Below are 7,500 nucleotides of genomic sequence, written 5' to 3'. Positions count from 1 at the left end.
CGCTTTCGTAGTTGTTACTGCTCGCTCGGTGGTGGTAGTAGTAGTAGTAGTAGTAGTAGTAGTAGTAGTAGTAGTAGTAGTTGTTGTTGTTGTTGTTGTTGTTGTTGTTGTTGTTGTTGTTGTTGTTGTAGTAGTAGTAGTAGTAGTAGTAGTAGTAGTAGTAGTAGTAGTAGTAGTAGTAGTAGTAGTAGTTGTTGTTGTTGTTGTTGTTGTTGTTGCAAAATTCGTAAACATCTCTTCATCCTTTTTACTGCAACTTTTTTTTTTGCTACCACTATTACTACCACTACTACTACTACTACTACCACTACTACTACTACTACTACTACTACTACTACTACTACTACTACTACTACTACTACTACTACTACTACTACTACTACTACCACCACTATTACCACCACCACCACCTCCTCTGCAGTGACCCGCCAGCAACAAACAGGTCACCAGCCTCTTATGGGGCAAGTTGCCGCCTATGGCCCTGTCCACACTTGGCCAGCAAACCAGTGCACCTCTTCCTCGCCTGGGCCGGTTGTGCCTTTCGCTTCCGGCTGCGGTATTGGCTTGTGTGAGAACCATTATATCGGAACATTCAGTTGTGGGAGGCAGTGCACTATGCTGAAGGAAGTATGGCGCATTCCCGCTTTACTTTCTTGCGCAGTGAACATGTGGCAGGGTAGCTAAGGACGTAAGAGTACAAGGAGATAAGGGAAGCTGCAAGAACTCACCAGGCCTACACGTGGCGGCTCCTGTAGAAAATATATGTTGTCACCCCTATTCTATTTATTTATCTAATCTTCTTTTACAGCTTCGTATTGGTACAACTTGATTATTGTGTCTTTTCTATTCATCGATCACTGTATTTGAGAACTAGTTTTATCCTGTTTCTTTGTTAAATCTGTCTAAAAAAAGCTTGAGCACCTTACGTTTAGTCTTACCTTGATTAATAACACTAAGGACTTTGTTTAGATCTTACGTGTTATTTTCGTTAACCAACTTAAATACCTCTATCAGATCCTGTCTTAATCTTAATCTTCTCCTGGATGTAAATTTAAAAGCTTAAATCTCCTCTCGTGGGTAATATCCACCTCACTGAGAACCAGTTTCTTCCTCACTCTACGTGTCTTGTATCACAGGAAGGATATAGGAAAGCACAAAACATTGAATATTACAGTGAACAAGAATGTTTTATGAGAATGACTTGTTCGCCTGCTTGGGAGCACTTTACGCCACCACCATTACTGCGTGACGCGTGTGGGGGCGCTGGCCTTTGTTTTTGTAGTGTGTGAAGAAGGTGAGCGCCGTCCACGGAGGGCAAGGAGGCCATTGAAGTACTGTGACAACTCTCGTGCAAGCAGGGGCGACGGAGGGCGTGTAGCTTGGAGGCTAAGAGGCCGGGGTGGGTACGAGCAGAAAGACAGCGCGTGGCTCAGTGTAAAGTAATACCACACAGAAACATACAGGGGATAAAGTCAGTATTTTGAAAGACTTTAGGTATTCCTTGCCACTACTTTCAATTGCTACAGAGGTTGTTTAGTCGGGCTGTCATGGATGCTTTTCCTCAGTGATGATGCAGAATTCTTGTTAAACGATCACTAGTCACCGAAACACACGTATAAACCTCGGTAACTTCCACTAAAGTCTCTTAAAAAGTAGACGAGATAAGTCGCACGAAACGGTTGAGAATGCTGTCCCAGATGATCAAATAAACCTCTTTCCTCTTCCACTCAATACTTGCAAGGAACAACCACTACATTGACACCACCGAGAGCTTCTGAATGTGCTAGTTTTTTTTTCTTTCTTTTTTTTACCAGGCAAGATGCGTCAGGATCCAATAAACAGTTGAACAATACGAGTCTCAGAATTCATAACACTGACATCTCCGAGAACTTCACAAGCAGTCAGTGGTAACGTGTTGCATGTTTGGCTGTGACCACTTGTAAATCTAGGACCGCATTCCCAAGCGCTGCGGCGGCATATCTCGACTACTAACATGCTGTAGTGAAAGTTATTTGGGTTTTCAAGGCTGTTTTCATGACTAGTGATAGTTCAACAAGAATTCTTCACTATCAGTAGCAAAAGATACCCGTGAGAACTTGTCATCATTGTGGCCTTTGAATGTAGCCATGGTGAGAGCACGAATCTTCTCTAAGCATGAGTCTTGCATGGGGGAAAAGTTCTGATCGGTAACGCTGGATTGTAAGTGCATCCACAGAGCCAATGTTCGATCTTGCCTCTCGTCCTGTGTAGTGTTGGCGTAAGTGTTTCCAGGCAGGCAAGCCACTCATTCTAGAAAAATATTCAATCGTTCACTATAATATTCGAGATTATTTTATGTGTTCTCCTATATTCTTCTCATGCTGCAAGAGACACACTCGTCGTTTAGTATTCCTGTCACATGTTTATTGCACAAAAAAATGTCAAGCAGGAATGTGCCACCTTTTCCTCAGCCTAGACTTGCTGCGCCGCCTCCCAGCATTCCCTTCCAAATGCTCCGATATATTGATTTCAGTGGCTCACAAAATACGCACCTAACACTGTGATACGCTCGTACAGAAGGCGTTGTTACTGCTACTGGTGTTGCCGATGTTGCTACTGTTACTGCTACTGATGCTGTTACCACCACCATGTCCACCACCACCGCCATCACCGCCATCACTGCAACAACAACAACAACAACAACTTCTACTACTACTACTACCACTACTACTACTGTTACTACTACTACTACTACCAGCTACTACTACACCACAGAGAGAGAGAGAGAGAGAGAGAGAGAGAGAGAGAGAGAGAGAGAGAGAGAGAGAGAGAGAGAGAGACTAATTAGGGAAATCCGCCCCTACATGACCTCCACCTCCTTTCTCTCTCTCTCTCTCTCTCTCTCTCTCTCTCTCTCTCTCTCTCTCTCTCTCTCTCTCTCTCTCTCTGCACGCCAGACATCCCGGCACTCGCCCCCTAACCCCCACACTTTATCCCTCCACCACTCCCACCACTAAGAGTAACCCCATCTTTCCTCTCCCCCTCCGATCCCCCCCAACTACCTATCATTCACTCTGGCGTTGTCAATTGTTGTGGCAGAAAGCACACACACACACACACACACACACACACACACACACACACACACACACACACACACACACACACACACACACACACACTATATTTAGTGGTTAGATTTTTTTTTTCTGGTGGTCAAATTATTTCATGTTTTTTTTTCTTATTTTATATATTCATTTCTTTTTCTCTTCGCTCTGTTTCTGTACCTCTTTTCTTTTGTCTGGTGCAGGGATGGGGTATTCGTGTTCGGTATCCGTATTCGTACATTCGAATACAGTATTTGGGTGTATTCGTATTCGTATTCGAATACTTGTCATCTGACGTCAAAGTATTCGCATTCGTATTCGAATAGTTGGGAAAAGTATGCGTATTCTTCGAATAATATGCCGAGTAATTTTAAATCCATCATCAGAAATAATAGTTATTGTTCCTTTCAAGTTACAAATCTTCGTTCCTGTTTGTCCGACGTGTATGATATATATATATATATATATATATATATATATATATATATATATATATATATATATATATATATATATATATATATATATATATATATATATATATATATAAAAGAAGTGAGATCTACAGCAGGATACTAGAAAAGACTTAGCTACTATGATTTGATATAGGTATTTTGTTGTTTCTTTCAGTCTTTCAGTACAGCTTAGATATATACTTGAAAATTTTGGAAAACAAATATGTGTAGGTGTGATAAACATGTACAGAATACTGGCATCAGATCAGTTATAAGTTCATGACGTCATTTTACTGTTGAATAACTTTAGTACCATATTAGGCCTATTGCCGAGCTACCTACATGAAAAAAGTTATTTTCAACGAAAGGTATTCATGAATGCATTCTCGAATACTCTCATGAAGTATTCGTATTTGTTATTCGAATTATCAGTATTTCAGTGTATTCGTATTCGTATTCGTATAAAGTATTCGTATTCGTATTCGAATACACAATTCTTGTATTCACCCAATCCTTTGGTCTGATGGTCTGTTTTTGTCTGTTTGTCTGCCTGACTGTCTTTCTTTTTGCTATTAGTATGTAGTGTTTCTTTTTTTTTATCATTGTTTATCGTTTGTATACTCTCTCTCTCTCTCTCTCTCTCTCTCTCTCTCTCTCTCTCTCTCTCTCTCTCTCTCTCTCTCTCTCTCTCTCTCTCTCTCTCTCTCTCTCTCTCTCTCTCAACAATCGGTCAAGCACTTTTAGAATCTCTTCTCTGTGAACTCAAAATGATTGAATAGCAACAATGCATCTCTCTTTTCAGGGTCTATTGTTTTACAGGCCTCCTTTACCCCTCCCGCCCTTCCCGCCCGCCCTTCACACACTCTGACCTTCCTCAACTGTTAGTTTTTATATTTGCTAACTGGATTTTTTTTTTTCACTCAGCATACAAGTGTTCTGTTGTGATGGAAGGGAAAGATAGCAATAATTGGGAAGAGGGAGGATTGGGGTGGGATGGGAAGTGGTAAGATGGTTGGTGGGAGTGTTAGCAGTGGTGGAGGTTAATGGTAATGTTGGTCAGAAATGGTGAGAATGGAGACGAGTGATGGGTGATGGAGGGTGTGTTATAGAGGTGCACTTTGTGTGTGTGTGTGTGTGTGTGTGGAGGAAGCAGTGGTGTGAATGGGAAAAGGGACGTGTGGTGCACACGTCCCTTCTCCCATTCACACCACTGTGTCAGGAGGCTGTGTGGGGGCAGGAATGGGGACGATGGAAGTAAGAGGCTCTTAATGTGGTGTGGTGAATTGTGAGTTGTGAGACTTGTGGTGATGCGGTTACGAAAGGCGTGCTGGGTTTGGGAGGGGGTGGAGACCCCTCACCACAATTCTCAGCGGGGTGATGGAAGAGGGCGGGGATGCTGAGCCCTGCGAGCTTCCAGGTCAGGCTGACTTTGAATCAAAATTGATTCGTATCTACTGCAGCAGCGCCTCCTGCCTGGCGGGGAGACGGAACTCTATATATATATATATATATATATATATATATATATATATATATATATATATATATATATATATATATATATATATATATATATATATATGTATGTATATACACACACACACACACACACACATCCACCCAGCCACCCCCACCCACATAATACAACACAACACAACACAACACAACACAACACACACACACACACACACACAAACACATTCAACAAGTTGAGTAGACTACAAACACAGTTATTCTTTCCATTATTTAACCAAAGTGTGTACAGTTACATCACGAAAATTATGAGTCTTGTTTTCAGCATTTGCGCAGCAGCGAGAGAGAGAAAGAGAAAGACTGCTATTTTTAGATCCATGAACCTGTTATCGTCTCGGGAATCTCCATTTTACGTTTCCACATCCTGTGGCGGCATGAGAGCGGCGGGGAGGCGGCGTAGTGAGGCGTGGCGCTGGTATACCCACCACAGCAGGCACCACTAAAGAAAACTGTGGCTGGTCTTCTGGAGGAGTGAATAAAGCCTGTAGTAAATAAATGCAAGAGAGTGTCTGGTGCGCGCACTGTGACTCAGTGCTGGGCTGCCTGGTGCACGATACGCCCCGCGCGTCCGCCTCGCCGCTCGTGCTGAAGTGTCATAAGATTTCTGCCGAGGTGACATTTGCCGGGTTACCATATTTTTCCACGTTTCTCTCGCTGGCCTGTATTTGTTGGCAGTGCCGTCAGTCCTGTCCCTGGGCAGAGGTCCGGGTGGGCTTGGTACACAGTCTTTTCCGGACGTGCAGGGCAGCTGAACCACTGGCCCGATAGTTCCTCTGATCCACAAGTTGTTGATATGGTATCTGATAACGATTAGGGCCCGGGGTGGTGCCCTCCCCGGAGGTAAACACTTCACCTGTTTCTAAATAAAGGTTGTGAGCCATGCGGTGTCATCCCCGCCGCCGCCGCTGCCGCCGTGACTTGAATGCTGAACAGCCTCTCCCCCTCACTATCCCTTCTTTCCTCACCTCTCTCCCTCACCAATCATCCCTCCTACTACTCCTGCTCCATCCCCTTCCTCTCACACACCACCCGGCGGGGTCCGAACACTCTCTGCGGCGCGGACGATGCACAGCGACGCCCCACAAAGCTTCGCTCACCGGAGTCCACTTCATCGAAAAACTTGCCGGACTTGACTTCTTCCATTTCTAACCTGTGTACGCGTGACCGCTCGTGTGCATTCTGCCTGTGTGTATGTGAATGTGTGTGTGTGTGTGTGCGTTATGCTTACGATGATCTTTCTATCCTCCATCTCGACTTTTATTACAACATCAACTTCATTATAATCATTCTCATCGGCATCATCGTCAGCAGCAGCAGTCATTAGTGGTATCAGCAACTCTTATCACCCTTCCTTCAGTCGTCATCGCAAGCCTTATCTGTAGGCACTGATACTACCGCCGCTGCCTGCCTCCCCCTTTCCACCTCTCTCTCTCTCTCTCTCTCTCTCTCTCTCTCTCTCTCTCTCTCTCTCTCTCTCTCTCTCTCTCTCTCTCTCTCTCTCTCTCTCTCTCTCTCTCTTATTGCGTGATAACAGATACATAGAACTCCATTGCATTCTCAGCATCATCTTATTTTTACATTTACTTTCCTCCTCCTCCTCCTCCTCCTCCTCCTCCTCCTCCTCCTCCTCCTCCTCCTCCTCCTCCTCCTCCTATGCTCCCTATCATCACCGTCATCACCATCATCATAATACTGACCTCCTTTTTCTCCCCCAGCATGACCTCTGACCTTTCATGGCTGCCACTGAAACCTTGAAAAGATGAAAGGGAAACAAATGAAAACTCGGGCTGTACTTCAGAATCTCTCTCTCTCTCTCTCTCTCTCTCTCTCTCTCTCTCTCTCTCTCTCTCTCTCTCTCTCTCTCTCTCTCTCTGATACGGATCTTAAACAAGTGACGTGTAGAATAGTGACGCCAACTGTGTGTGTGTGTGTGTGTGTGTGTGTGTGTGTGTGTGTGTGTGTGTGACGCCTGGGAGTGTTATAAACTTTTCCTTTTTTTTCTCTTCGTTTCGCTGTAAAATAGTGTTGTATCTATAAAAGCGTTCAAAGTCAAGGGTATTTTATTTCTTCGTTGTCTATCATATTTATGTATTTGCTCGTATTCCTGTATTTTTTTTTTATTTTCTAAAGGTTAATAGTGATGTTATTTCCTTTCTTTCTCTTCATATTGTGTTGCTGTCTGGTGGAAGGATTACTTAACTCCTCCCCCCCCTCTCTCTCTCTCTCTCTCTCTCTCTCTCTCTCTCTCTCTCTCTCTCTCTCTCTCTCTCTCTCTCTCAACATTACACTATTGATATGATTAGATATAACCTTTTTTTCTTCCTTTTTTGCCTTTGCTGGTACAAATACTTCTTTTTCTTTCCTCCACCAGTAACACGACTCGGTGCCTCTGTTTCTATCAATGGTCTGATAAGATAGACTTGCTT

The sequence above is a fragment of the Scylla paramamosain genome, chromosome 15 (genome assembly GCF_035594125.1).
Source record: "Scylla paramamosain isolate STU-SP2022 chromosome 15, ASM3559412v1, whole genome shotgun sequence".
Classification (NCBI taxonomy): Eukaryota; Metazoa; Arthropoda; class Malacostraca; order Decapoda; family Portunidae; genus Scylla; species Scylla paramamosain.
This window is presented reverse-complemented; position numbering follows the sequence as displayed.